This window comes from Cicer arietinum, chromosome 5 (genome assembly GCF_000331145.2).
Source record: "Cicer arietinum cultivar CDC Frontier isolate Library 1 chromosome 5, Cicar.CDCFrontier_v2.0, whole genome shotgun sequence".
Taxonomy (NCBI): Eukaryota; Viridiplantae; Streptophyta; class Magnoliopsida; order Fabales; family Fabaceae; genus Cicer; species Cicer arietinum.
Window position 1 is genome coordinate 20,877,634 of NC_021164.2, and position 16,200 is coordinate 20,893,833.

Sequence of the window (16,200 nt, forward strand, 5' to 3'; positions counted from 1 at the left end):
CATTTCGAACTTAAATTTCCTAAAATTTTATCGTAATTTAAAATTTTTATTTATCTATTTTTTTTGAATTATATTAATTATATATATATATATATATATATTACTTTTTGTTATTTCAATAAAAATTGAAATAATTTATAAAAAAAAACTTTGTCAAATCGGCATTTCGAACTTAAATTTCCTAAAATTTTATCGTAATTTAAAATTTTTATTTATCTATTTTTATGAATTATATTAATTATATATATTACTTTTATTATTTCAATAAAAATTGAATTAATTTTTTTTTTTTTAAAAACTTTTGAAAATGCCCATTTAAAACTTGGGTTTACTAAAAACATTTTTTAATTTAAAATTTCTATTTATTTATTTTTATATTAATTAATTATATATATAATAATTATGTTATCTATTAAAAATTAAAAAAAAAAATCAAGTGGGGAGTCGCCATTTGGAACTTGGGCTTCCTTAAGGAAGTCGCCATTCCAAATGGCGACTTGTAAGTAAAAAAAAAAGGGCATTTAGGTATATAGTTTTCAAAAGAGGGCATTTGTGAATTTTTTTTTCAGAAAGAGGGTACTCAAAACAAAAACCCACTACTCCTTAGAAATAAAAATTATAGTTGCTTATAAAAGAAAACAATTATTTTTAAGTAATCTTTGTATAAAAAATTTGGGGCGTTACACTCCCATCATTTGTCTCGCCTCTCGCTAACAATATTCAACTTCACCAATCAACAAATAGGTGGCAAACTCCACCTTCGTGTCATTTGGGCAGTGGAAGATCTCAAAGATCTTTTCGATCTCATGCAGCTATAGGTCAGTCTTGTCAAGGTCATGTTCCTCTTTAAATTTTGGCGGGTCTTGTCTATGGAATTCACTCAGTCCTCTTGTTGCAATAGTTGTTTCCTTCCTCTGGTCTCTTTGTGCATTGAGTTGAGCCTGGACTGCAGCTTAATGGGTCATTGTATCCGTCATTGCATTCATGACTTGGATTGCTTCAGTCATGTCACTTCCTCCATGGGGGACTGGTCGATTTGTGTGACGAGCCATACTTCCTACATATTTTCTAATTAGGATAACAATATGATCTAATTGTAATCGGAGGGTTGTAAGGAAATATTTTATTCACGGCTATACTGTATGTTCAAGTGACAAAGTAAGTCATGCACTATAGGGGTTCCCAGGAAAAGAGAAGTGGGTCAACAGCCCACTTAATAACCAAATCTTTACTTAGCCAGAATCACAATAATACAACTTTTATGGTATTACCCTTCTCTTCTATTATGGGAATTATGTGATTTTATATACGTTATAGGTTTAAGGTAGTGTCTTTATTATAAAAGTTTAGATCATAACACAAAAATAAAGTAATTAAGAAATATCCATATTCATTATAAATTCAATTGTCATAACTAATAACATCATTAAAGTAGAGAACATGTAATTTTTATATGTTTTCAAATCAAATCAATCTAAATTAATACGCAATAATTCCACCATATAGAAAAATAACAACTAATAATATTATGGTTTTAAATTAAAAAAAATTCAAATCATGGAAATTAATTGATAATGCCATAAATGTACAAACAATTATTACATAGAGTCAAATTAAATCATGAGTAGTAAATTAATAAAAATTTCAAATTCAAATCATGAGTAGTAAATTTATGACGTCATAACATTATTAAATCACGGGTGTTAACTTCATAACATACAAAAAATTATTTAAAAAAAATAGTTCATATCACAAGTAGTAAATTTATAATGGCATAACATCAAATGAAATTATTGTATTAATACAACAAATCCATAATTCATATCATCATAATTAGTTATTGCATTGAATCAGGTTAAACCATTTCAAATATAGGATCAAGAATTTAAGACATAAAATAATTGTAATTAATTGAATTAAAATTTTAGTTTTGAGAAAGAAAAAAATCAATTAGCATTAAAAGGGATCAAGTAATCAATCCATAATATTATTTTCCCTATATAAATATAAACAAAAAAAATTAAAAATGAATCCTAGAATCAAGCTATAACAAGTCAAACATCACACATAAATCATGGCATGCGTCATACATAATCGTCCCACCCTAAAATTTTCGAGGATTATTGCTCTGATACCAAGTGTAAGGCCCCGAATATTTTGATCCAAAGCATTACTTAAATATACTTATTGCTTAGTAAATTTTAAAAAAAAAAATTGAAGTAAGAATACCTAACATTTATTCATTTAAATAATTAGTAACAACTATGTTTATTTAATATTATTAAGAAAATTTTTATTCAAAGCTAAAACAAATAAAAAATAATTATTTCTAACAAAAGGGAACCCACTTCTATACTTCTAGAATTTCAGTGTATTTTAAAAGTTGGTGCCAAAAAATTAAAAATAAACTTAGAAAAATTACGACAATTCTATTATTACAAAATTGTATTGAAAAATCCATTTTTACCCCACGTTTACCGTACGTAAATACTCATCAACTACTCTTTAACATCTTGAATTCATTAGTACCCAAAATATTGTTGTAAGGGTCCGTTTTATCCATCATCCAAATCAAATCAAAGCTAAACATATAGAAGAATAACGCATAACATATAAAAGCAAAAACTTTCAATTTAAAAGAAAAAATGGGCAAACTGGTAAATTTTATATCAAAATCATATGCATATTGCATGCTCCAAAAACTATATGATTCGGATATAAACCTGCCATTAAAGCAACTTTCACACAGAAAGATCACCCATACTAATGGGAAAAACAAACCTGCCACTAAGGCAACATCAACGAAAGATGCATTTGCCAGGACATGATGATAATATCAAAGAGATATATTCTCACACAGTCCAGTAAGAATCAAGTTATATGCATTCAAAGTCACTTTTTAAACTTATAACACCCCAAATTTTAGAATAAATTATTTTACTAATTAAATATGATTTTAAATAATTAATTTAGTTTTAAAATTATTTTAGAATACATGTTAATCAATTTCGTGATTAGTTTTTGTTATAGGGGTGCTTTAGATTATGTGCTACTTTTATACATATTGAACTGCATGAGCAATCTAAATAACAAATATTATATTTTATATATTTTTCTAAATAGTATTTAAGTGTAATATTTTAATGAATGAGATCTTAGAAGATTTTACGTGTATATACTCGTACCAAATTAATGTAATATTTTTCTGTGTGTTTGATTGATATTAAGTATGCACATCATTATATTTCAATTATTTATAACTATTTTCTATTTTTAGTTATTTTTTTTTTTATAAATAATTATCTTAAGATAGAATTGATATTGTGTTTGATTTCGTTTATTTTTATATACTTATTATGACATTGTGATTTTATATATATTTATTATGATTTAGTAATTAATATAAAATGTTGATGTTATATTTATTTATTTTATAATTTTGACTATTTTCTAATATGTTGGTATTATTATAATGTGAGTATTTTGAGAAATAAGTATAATTGTAGAGATTATTTTGAATGTGAGAGTTTCAATTATTAGTAATATATTTTTTTATATTGATTGTTTTAATTACTCTAATTTATAAAATATTAGTAATGTTTGGAAAACTGTGTTTGGAAGAATATTAAAAAGGAGATTAAATAATTATTAATTTTTTTTAGCAAAATAAAAATAATAATAGTAAAACAAAAACATAAATAAAGGGACCAATGGATTTGACTCATGTGTGAACCCTAATTGTTAATAAAATAAAACAAAAAAAACATGGAAGAGAGTTGGAAGGGCAACCGTAAAACCAAATAGGAAACATAACAATAACCTATCGTTTCACATCGGTGATCCATAACTGTTCTAGAAAACTTTCTCCATTTTCGCCCAAATTTGAGTATGTTATTTCATTCATTTAAGCCATCAATTAAACATGATTTTCTAGATTTTTAACAACCCCATTTTCTCTCTACAATACCCGACTTCTCCGTTTGTAGAATTCGTTATTTTGCACTGTTCTCATTCACTGTAAGTCCGATTTTAGTGAAACCAACGCCAAAATGACCGTGTAAAATGTGACTATATTATCCATTGATTGGTTTTCTGGTTTATTGCAATTTTCCTTGACCGAATTTCGAATTTAGTTTTTAGAGTATCTTCTCATAATTTATTTTTAACGTTTACCCATAAGTTGTCGAGTTAGATCGACTCAAGGACAAAGAGTCAATGAACAAAAGCTGTTTCCTCGTGGAATCGTATTCATGTGTGAAATCGTCGAAATAAGGTAAGGGGTGAGAGAGGGTTTGAATTCATGAGTATAATATAATGAGATAAACGGAAAAACTGTATTTCTCAACGATTCATTTGGGGCTCGTGACGTACGGTAGTAGCCCTTTGAGTGATAAATTAATTACTGTGCAAAATGGAAAATGTGAGATTAAAATATGAAATAGAAATACTTATAAGTGTTGATTGATTTATTAAATGTGTGATATTTAATATTATTGTGATATTTGATTTAATTTTGTTAAATGTTTGAATTTGATAATATTGTGAAATTTGATTTAATTTCGTGAAATGTGTGCCATTTGATATTATTGTCATAATTGATTTAATTTCGTTAAATGTACGTGTGCCATTTGATATTATTGTGATATTTGATTTATTTTCGTTAAATGTGTGATATTTGATATTATTGTGATGTTAGGTGTCGAATGAATTCTATGTATATGTTTGATTAGCGGGGGTTTATGTGATGTGATAATAAAAGGTGAATTCATTTTGATAAGTTTATGTGATTATGATGATGTATGAATTACTAATAATGATGTTATAAATTTATGATAAGTTTATGCAATGATGTATGATTGATGATTGTGATACTATAAAATTGTGATGAGTTTATGTGATGAGATATAATTAGTGATAGTGATGTTGTGAATTTGTGATAAGAATATTGAAGTAACCCCATAGTTGGTGAAATAATTGTGATTCCAATTTGTGTTTGAAATGATGGTCTTAAAGGAGTATCATAGGCCAACGAGGGAAGAAAATAAATATTGAGAATTTGTGAAGTGAATATTATTTTGTCTTCATATAGGTAGGGCCTGACAAGCCTAGTGATTCTGGGGAAGTACAACTGAATGAGCTTGATTGTGGCGATCTACTGTTGAGCTTTAAGGCAAGATTGTTAGACCTTGGAGGTATTCGGGTTGGGAATTCCTAGGTGACTTGGAGGTAGCACTCTAAATGTCGGGAGCTACCATACAACACACGTTTACCTCGACTGTTACGTATATGTGTCTCGGGTTGAGTTGAGGGGATCTATGAGGACATGACCAATTTGAATTGTCCGTCCACCAGGATGGTGACATAGTATCAAGCCTCCTAACCAAGTACTTCAGAGTTAGAACAGTACCATATTGTGAAGTAGAGTCTAAGCTCATGCATAGCATTGCATTTTATTATGATTGTTTTGTTGTGATTAATATGTATCGTGTGTGGTGATAATTTATCTTAGACGATTTGATGTTATAGTGAAATTTATTGATTTTCCTTAAGTGATTTTAACTTTTTAATGTGATATTTTCTGGATGGAATGTTTGTGTGATGATACAGTTCTATTGTGATTGTTTGCGTGTTCTTCTTACTTGTATTATATTGTCATCATGATTTCGGAACTTACCTCCTTCGTTGTTTGTGTTTGACTGGCTTGGCACTGCATGTGCGAAATCACAGTTGTTACAGGTTAATGAATCTTGAAGTTCAAGTTTGGGAGGAACCACGCTCTGATAGGTGATACCGGGAATAAGGGTTTAATTTGTATTCTACTTATTTAATTTGAAACGAATTTTTGTATGAAAATCTTAGAAGTACTAGTAAGTTTTTAAATTAAATCAAGTTATAATACTTAAATCAAACTTATTGAAATTACTCTATTTTAATGGAGAAAATAAGTTTAAAGTGTTCCTTTTGATTTTTGAAAAACATGATATCCTAAGTTAAACATAAAAGTTTTTATTTCCTTAGAAACATAATTTTATTTATCTGCTGCAAATTTCATAGAAATATAATATAAATTATTATATATATTATTTTGGGGTTTAGGGTGTCATAGCCACTAAGGAACCTTCCACGAAAAATGCATTCGCCATGAAATGATGATATATTATCAAAGAGATATATTCTCACACAACCCACTAAGAATCATGTTATATGCATTCAAAGTCACTTTTTAAAATCATCATCTTATTCACATATCACTAAGATCCCATACCACACATTCTTATCATATGTATCACATATTCATAGATAAATAATCATAAAAATTACAACTCTCACCACATACACATAAAATTCAAAACTTGATTTCATATACACCATAAAAATTACCAGTTTAACATATATAACAAGAAAATTCAAACTCGAACTCATAAACATTATCAAAGTTAAAACCTTATCACATATAACATACAAATTCAACCTGTTTTTCATATTCATCATAAAACTTAAAAAGTTATTACATATAACATGAAAATTCATATTTTACTTTATATTTATCATAAAAATGAAAACTTTATCACATATAACATAAAATTTCATATTTTACTTCTTAAAAATTGTATATTATATATTGAACTTAACGCAAGGATTGAGGTATTATTATTTTAATTCATTAGTCTATATTTATTCCATTCAAAAGCAAGCAATCACAATTATTAATTTCATGTCATCCAACCAAAGGTCTAACTATAATTTGTGTGCGGAAAAGCCATTTCCTTGACCGCTTTTCATCCTAGTACAAAGCTCTAAACCCTACGAAATCGTTCACAAGGAAAAAGAAGTTCCAAGCTTTTGATGCACAAAGAAGAGGAGGTGATGGGGAAAATGAAGTTCCAAGCTTTTGATGCACAAAGAAGAGGAGGTGATGATTGTAAAGAGTTTGTGAAATAGGGTTTGTGATGGTGGCTAGGGTTTCATTATCCCTTTCTACGATTATTACTGAGTATAGAAATATTATGGACTATAGGGAAAATTTAAAGTGGAAATTATTGGGTAGATAGTGCTAATATCTACTCATTCATATGAATTGAGTGACACCAAGCCACAAACCCTTAGCCCAAATTCTTGTTGCACCAGAGATAAAATACATCTACTAAATAGTTCTTACTAACAACTTTATCAACTACAATAAGTTGAACAAGGTAAATAATTATCATACCTAATTTAATATTGAAAAATATATATTTATAGGTCCTAATTATTTTAAATAATAATATTAATGGATGTTACAAATACTATCTTCATAAGGACTAGAAACAATCCCCTAGAATTTCAACCAAGAGAAGCTTCTCACTTGTTGCTAATTTATCTCTTTCTTCTAAACCCGCCAACGATGGAGTCTCATTATAAAGATATTAATATTGTTGCACATAATTATATTATGGAGATGAAAAAGGTGTGTGGTTTACATAGTGTTATGAAAATCATAGCTCTTATTAAGTGGATCTCTCCTAAGAGTGGTTGGATAAAGTTGAACACTGATGGAGTAAGTACAGGTGGGTTGTAGGTTGGGGTAGAGGTTTTCTTTGAGATTATCATGATAATTCGATTTGTGGTTTATCCAAAGATTTGGAGCATTGTAGGGTTTTTATGACTGCATGCTAAAGGGTTTGAAGCTAGTAACAAACTAGCTGAGTTTGACGGACCCAATGCCAATGCTACAACAAGAGTTAAATCAACAAAAAGTGTAATTATTAAGGATGAAGCCGCTAGATTCATTGTTGAACCACAACTTAATGCCAACACTTGGTTGCCTTTTACTTGTGTGCCATACAATATTGAATTATAGGCATCAAATTAATTAATTATTAGGCTCATGTTATTTTCTTTGTGCCATTTCAACTACAATAATTTGCATTTTAATTATAACCATAATTGTTATAAATAATTTTATGTAACAATTGAATCTTTAGTATCAAAAACGAAAATCTATAATTAATATTATTTCTATATAGACTAGAACTTGAATCTATGTTATGCACATAAATTAGGTGTTGAATTAATAAAAAGTTGACTTACATATACAAACATAAGAATGGCTTAAAATTCCTATTAACAATATTAAACTTTACTATGTATACACTAGATGTGCACTCGTGTGATGCATAAGAGTTAAAAATAAACTTCTATATGGATCTATAAAAAAATAATGTAGTAATATAAATTATCAAGTGTAATACAAAAGAGAACAACAATTATATAAAATATACTACTTTATGTGACACCCTAAACCTCAAAACGACAAATATAATAATTTATACTAGATTATTTTTTAGCAAAATTCACAGCGGATAAAGAAAATTTGTTTACAAGGAAATAAAAACTTTTGTAACTAATTTAAGATATCATGTAAGACCTTTAATTTTAAACTCTAATTTATACAATTTTAGGGTATTTTGTATTAAATTACTTAGGCATTTAGCCCAATTGTATTTGATTTTCTGAATTAAGTATCAAAAACATATTTTTATTAGAGTTATTAATATGTTTAATATATATATATATATATTTTGAGACCCGATTAAAATTATTTGTTGGAGAATAATTTAATTACGTTAAGAAAAATTTAATAACGGGCAAATTTTTTTAAAAAATGTCACTTGTTGCTGAAAATTTTATCTGTCAATTGACTTGCGATAAGAGTATATATTTTTATCGAAATAGGTTGAGATGTGAGTTAGGTGATGTGTGTAAGAGTATTAAGATATTTGTTGGTTTGGTTTTAATTAATATATATATATATATATATATATATATATATATATATATATATATATATATATATGTATATATAACTATTGCAGTGGCATGTCTGACATTATTTTGATAATTCATACTCTCTTATTATCTTAGATGTGAGATTTTAGGCCAAAATACTTTAATTATTTGTTGTGTGATTATCCAAAAATGTGTTATCCCTTCAAAACATGCATCACTTGTAATTTATGCATACATGGATACAGTTTTATTTGGTCGTTTTAGCCTTTTTAACTACCCTATGCAAATTTTATCGTTTGCAAACACCTTTGAACCTTTCCCTTTCTTTTGGTTACTATCCACATTACAAGCCAAATACCTAACTTTAATTTAATAACCTTACTTGGAGGTAGATAGAAATTTTTTTTGTCTCATCTTGGTAAAATTCTAAGTTTGGGATTGTTTATGGGATAACAAATTTTTAGGTTTAGGGTGGTGATTATCATAAATAAAATAAATAACAAATAAAAAAAATCAAAAGAAAAAAAAAGAAGAAAAAAAAAATTCAGTTTGTGTAATTTAAAAATGTGTACCTAACTCCAAGTAGTGCATGTTATCCCAAAATTTCCTACCCTTACCTAATCCCTCAATACAACCCGAAAATACTCCAAAAGTGTATGTGTTTGTTGCAATTGTGAGTGTTAACTATAATTTTTTTCAAGCCTATGGTACCGTGATGCATGTCCTAGGATTTGAGTAATAAATTCATAACCCTCGCTAAACACATGAAAGAAATTTTGGTGAGATTGTGTGAAGAGAGAGTTGAACTTGATGAATTAATGTTGAAGTCTACAAATTGTGTTTTTTTAGCAACCATGGCGCATGATAAATATTTTGTAGTAGCTAGAACATTGAGAATTGAGTTTGATTTGATTTGAGATATTGAGTTTAAGTTTGTTATTAATTTTACCAAATCTAAATTTTGTTGTTGCTTGCGGACAAGCAATAGATTAAGTTTGAGGTTGTGATGACTCTTCATCATATGCATATGTTTTTAGTACAATGCTGAATTTTGGTGAGTAATCAACATGACCAATGTGGAGTATCTCAGCCATATTTGGAGTTGTAGATGTCTAATTGGAACCAAACCAAGTGAAGATGAAAGCTAAGATCCATAGGTACAATTTTCATGAAAATAACGTAACCCAATTCAGACTCTAAAGAGAAAACAAATGCAGTAAAAGCCAGACAGAAGATGTTGTGCGCCTGAAGCGCAAAAACCTACGTCTAGGGTGCATTTCAGCGTTCCTAACTCTGTCCACTTGTGCTTGGAGCGCAACTCCGCGCATGGTGCACTTCAATACCATTATGAATCATACATAATCATGATCGTCATATAAACTCATCACAAACTTGTAACATTACTATCATCAATCAAACATCATCATTATCATCACATAAACATATGTCATACAATGCATCAATCTTTTATTATCACATCACGTAAATTCGTCCAATCAAACATATGTATAGAATTTCATTCAACTTCCAACATCACATCAATATCAAATATCAAATACCACACAATTATTATTTTAATCTCACAATCCTTATATTTTCACATTAATTAACTTATATCTCAAAGGTCTATTGTTGTACGTAGCGAGCCTCGAATGAATTATTGGGAAATATATTTTTTCCATTCATTTATAGTATATTATACTCATGAATTCAAAAATTCTCTCACCTCTTACCTTATTTAGATGCTTTCTCGAACACATAAATCAATGGGAATTTTCAATTAGAATTGCAGATCGACAACATACAACGAGCAAATCTGAATAAACCGCGAGTTTACAAAATCGTTGAGACGTGATTGATAAATTATGCGGAGCATAAAAATAAATGTTAAATAATTAATAATAATTTTAGGAACAAAAATGGAGTCAAAACGACGATAAAAAACTGCAAAAATGTCTCACTAACTCATGGAGCGCCGAAAGGGTTCGATGTCAACTTCACAAAAAATACAAATGAGTAGTGCTTCTTGAATGTTTCGACGAGAGGAATCTAAAAATGATGTCAGTTTTTTTAGACGACAAATGTGGTGATCGGAATCAACCTAAAATAGATCACCTAAGATTGTTTCTGATTAAACGAGTCATGATTGATAAAATTGATATAAAAAACGGATTCATTGGTTGATTTTGTGTGGGATAGAGGTTGGAATCATTTCAAAATGACAAGGAATTGGTGGGGATGATTTGAGACAAAAAGGGTTTCTTTGATAGTTGTGCGTGTTTTCTTGAAGAAGAGGAAGTCTTCAAGTGCATATTGAAGGGTGCAGGTAGCAGATGTACATGTGCATGAGTAAAATAGGGTGTAAGGCCCAACACAGCGGAATCTAGTATGTGTCTGATGCAAGAATAAAGCTGGGAAAAAAGCAATTCGCATTTGTAAAAAAAAAAAAAAAAAAAAAAACCAATTCAGTAACAATAATAGTCCAAATTAATATACAAAAGAAGAAAATAAGGGTATAAATAGTTGTTTGGTCCAAAATGTATTTTCTACTATTTCTAAAAGTCTTTAATAAACAAATAATTTATTTTATGCATCTCCACTAGAAACATTTTCTCCAAAATATTTATTTTAACATAATATTATTCTTCCTTAACATAAAGAAAGAAATAAACAAACATAATTTTAACTACTAAATCAAATATCTAAAAATTGTCACATCATATAAAACACACATATAAAGAAAATTAATCACAACTCAATTGGTAGTGGAAATGAGATGAAGCGGTATTATCCCCCTGGTATCGGGTTCAATTCCCACGAGGGGAAAGGGGGGGGGGGGGGGTTGTGAGTAGCAGTGCTGATAACGGTAAAGGGTCAAGCTGTTACAATTTGAATTGGATAAATTTGCTTATACTAAACTACAAAAAGTAGTTAGTAGATCACAATTGTGCTTGTAGTTAGCGAAAGCTTAAACTTTGTATTAATTCAATGTGATGGCTTTTATCATGTATGCCTCTGGCTTTGTTTTCCTCTAGTTCTTGGTTGCCTCTGCTTCTATTTTCCTCGAAAGTGTGAATGGCTAGAGTAGCAGTGCCGATAGCGGTAAGGGTTGGGTTGTTACAATTTGAATTGGATAAATTTTCTTATATTAAACTACAAAAAATTAGTTAGTAGATCACAATTGTGCTTATTAGTTAGTGAAAGCTTAAAATTTGTAGTAATTCAATGTGATAGATTTTATCATGTTTGCCTTTGGTTCTATTTTCCTCCAATTCTAGTTTACCTCTGGTTCCTGGTTGCCTTTGGTTCTATTTACCTCTAGTTCCAGTTTGATTTTGGTTCTATTTACATCAAGTACTGCACATTCTAGTTAGATTTTTATCCTACATCATTGCAGTAGTGTCCATAAGATAAGATAACATAAGATCATATCTAATGATAGTGATGGTGGCCACTTAATCATTTATATCATTCATTGGAAACCAAATATGTCCAGTGCATCTAAAATCAGAAGTTCATAAAATAGACCATGAATGCCTAAATCATTGTAGCATCAACTTTATCAATCATCACCTTCTCCAATAATGGAAGTTAAACAACTAATTAGCCATATGTGTTTTTGTTGTTTATCATTGACTTTAGGTGTGGCTAGCTTCTTTAACTTCATTTGCACCATCATCATGGAATCTTATGAAAATATAAACCAAAATTAATAAATAAGTGAAATAAGATTAGTGAAATAAAGCTAATTAATAGATATCATAACAAAATATATGACGTTGATTGAAAAAATCAAAATCATGCATGCATATAAGAGGTCAAAAGGGCGAGATTAATACTTAGAAGTTGTGTGATCAAAGTGATATCCTTGTATGACTTCTTTCTCAATCTATTCTATAAAGCAATAGCCTCACAAGATCTTGCTTTCCATGGTATCAAGCTTGATCAGGAAATTGAAGAATCTCGTGTAATAATAAAACACATAGAGATTCATAGCAAGATCGTGCCTGATCAGGTGATTTGGAGGGAATTTAGAGTTTGCAACGTCACAAGAAAATTTATAAGCACCAAGAGCATTTTCAACAAAATAAATATGGTATGAGTAGCCAACCATGAATTAATTGAAATTGCTCTTGGTAGATGGTTGTGTCAGTTACATGTTATCTTAAGCCTTGAGTAACATTCTACATGCTAGTATCTGTTGGAACCAAGTTGGTTTTATATTTAGAGTTTTGATGTTAACAAAAGTATTTTATCAAAACAATATATTTGACTTCAAAGAGTATTAAAGAAAGTTTGTGTAATTGGCGAAAATCTAAAATAAGATCTGATTCAAATTTATAATTGAAGAAAATCTAAAATAAGATTTGATTCAATTTTATAATTGATGAAAATCTAAAATAAGATTTGATTCATATTTATAATTGAAGAAAATCTTTGACCAAGTTGAAAAAAAGATATGGTCAAGATTTAAAGATTATTTTATCAACATTTAATGAAGATTTGAAGCATATTTGATCAATATTTAATGAAGATTTGAAGAACATTTGATCAACATTAAATGAAAATTCAATCATAAATTGAAGAAGGATTTATTTGAAGAATTTACAAACTCAATCTACATAAAATAGGAACATAATTAATCTGAAGAATTTACAAATTTAATATACACAAAATAGAAATATAATCAATTTAAAGAATTTACAAAGTCAATCTTAACAAGATACAATTCAGAATTAAACAAGTACTAAATTGGAGGTCAAATTTTCACTATAAATAGAAACTCAAGATTGAAGGAGAAAATAATCGAAAAGCAGAAAAAAGTAGAAGAACTCAAGCTCAAAGTTCTAAATTCATCTTAGAGTTCGAAAAGAGAAACACTTGTTCAAGTTAGAAATATTTTCTGAGTATTCTTTTCTTAGAATGTGAGAGTTATTACTATTATCATCTTTGTAAGAAGCAACTACTCAAGTTCCAATCATTTGTATCCAACCTGATAGTGGTTTAGTTCCTTCTTCAATCTGGGCTTGTCAGGTTGTTAGGAGAAAAATTGACTTGTAGGGTCAAGGTGGTTAGTTCCTCAAAAGTCTGGGGTATTAAGCCTGTTTTGGACGATTTGACTTGTAGGGTCAAGGTGGTTAGTTCTTCAAAAGTCTGGGGTTGTCAGGCTGTTTGGGAAGACTTGGCTTGTAAGGTCAAGGTGGTTAGTTCCTCAAAAGTTTGGGGTTGTCAAGTTGTTTGGTAATATTGGCTTGGAGGGTCAGGTGCTTTGTAATTCAATGTATTTGAATTAGTTGATTAAAGCCTTTTGAATGAAGGGACTAGATGTAGCTAAGTAAGTGGTGAACCAGGATAAAGTTATGTGTCAAATTATTTATGGTTTCGTAGTTTGCTGTAAGACCCATAATTTTAAAGTATACTTTATGTACTTTTGTGTATTTTGGATTTTGGCTCGAAGGCTTTTTAGCCAAAGTTAATAATATTTTGGAGTTTATATGATCAAAAAGATATTTTGATGCCGTTTAGAATTACTCGTCGATAAATAAATTAAATTCAGTGCGATGAATCCTTTACAGAGAATTTAATGCGTTACGGGTGAAATGGTAATTTAACAAATATCTAGATATTTTGAGATTTTTGTTAATTATAATTAATACATATATATATATATATATATATATATATATATTTATATGTTTGTGTGGAGGGAAAAGAGAAGGAAATAGAAAGAAAAGAAAAAGATATAAAAAGGAAAGAAGGAAAAAGGAAGAAAGAAAATAGAAAGGAAGGAAAAACAAAGAAAGGAAAAAGGAAAGAAAGAAAATCCAGAATTTCCATCTTCTTCCTCTACTGCCTCTACGCGAAACCCATTTCTTCTTCTCCTTGGTTTTGCTTTCTTTTTTCGTTCATTTTCTTCAAGATTAGAAACCCAAGGTTTGGTGAGTGTGAGAGAGAATATTACTCAACTTCATTCTTCTTGTTTGATTCGAAAACGAAGAAAAACGGTGTTAGGGATTTCAAAACCGTTAAACACAAACATTCCCGTTTCATCTAGATCTAAGCTTCGTTTCGCAATCGTTCATTTTCTTCAAGATTAGAAACCCAAGGTTTGGTGAGTGTGAGAGAGAATATTACTCAACTTCATTCTTCTTGTTTGATTCGAAAACGAAGAAAAACGGTGTTAGGGATTTCAAAACCGTTAAACACAAACCTCCCTGTTTCATCTAGATCCAAGTTTCGTTTCGCGAAGAGATAGAAGGAAAAGTTGCTCATTTAGGGAATCATCTGTGGTTGTGTGGAAAGGAATTTTTTAGGGTTGAAGTGTTGCTTTGGGGGAAAATGAATCTAAGGCTTTATGGGTAAAATCTTAGAGTTAGGTTTTGGTTATATTGATGAATGTTTCGTGGAAAATGAATTTAAACTCATTTATGGATGATTTTGAGTATATGAAACTTGTTGTGTTTGAGTGGTGGATTGTGTTGATTTGTGTTCGTCGTATTCGACGTGTTCTTAATTAATACTGATGAAATTTGATATGTGTATGGTTAGATTTTGTGGAGAAATGAATTGATGTGTTTTGGTATGAGTTGTGGATTGGATCTGATAATAGGTTTGAGTTGTTTTGTGTGGAATTTGAAAACCATTAGAGTTAAACGAGTATTAAGAATGGGGAATCTCTTAATGTCTACGTTTACTTAATGTTGGCGTGAAAACCATTAGAGTTAAACGAGTATTAAAAATGGGGAATCTTTTAATATCTCGGTTTACTTAATGTGTGTTTGAGAAAATCGTTTAAGTTAAACAAGTATTAAGAATGGGGAATCTCTTAATGTCTACGTTTACTTAATGTTGGCGTGAAAACCATTAGAGTTAAACGAGTATTAAAAATGGGGAATCTTTTAATATCTCGGTTTACTTAATGCGTGTTTGAGAAAATCGTTTAAGTTAAACGAGTATTAAGAATGGGGAATCTCTTAATATTTCTGTTTGCTTAATGTTTGTTGTGAAAATCGTTTAAGTTAAAAGAATATTAAGAATAGGGAATCTCTTAATGTCTACGTTTACTTAATGTTGGCGTGAAAACCATTAGAGTTAAACGAGTATTAAAAATGGGGAATCTTTTAATATCTCGGTTTACTTAATGTGTGTTTGAGAAAATCGTTTAAGTTAAACGAGTATTAAGAATGGGGAATCTCTTAATATTTCTGTTTGCTTAATGTTTGTTGTGAAAATCGTTTAAGTCAAATGAGTATTAAAAATGGGGAATCTTTTAATATCTCGGTTTACTTAATGTGTGTTTGAGAAAATCGTTTAAGTTAAACGAGTATTAAGAATGGGGAATCTCTTAATATTTCTGTTTGCTTAATGTTTGTTGTGAAAATCGTTTAAGTTAAAAGAATATTAAGAATAGGGAATCTCTTAATGTCTACG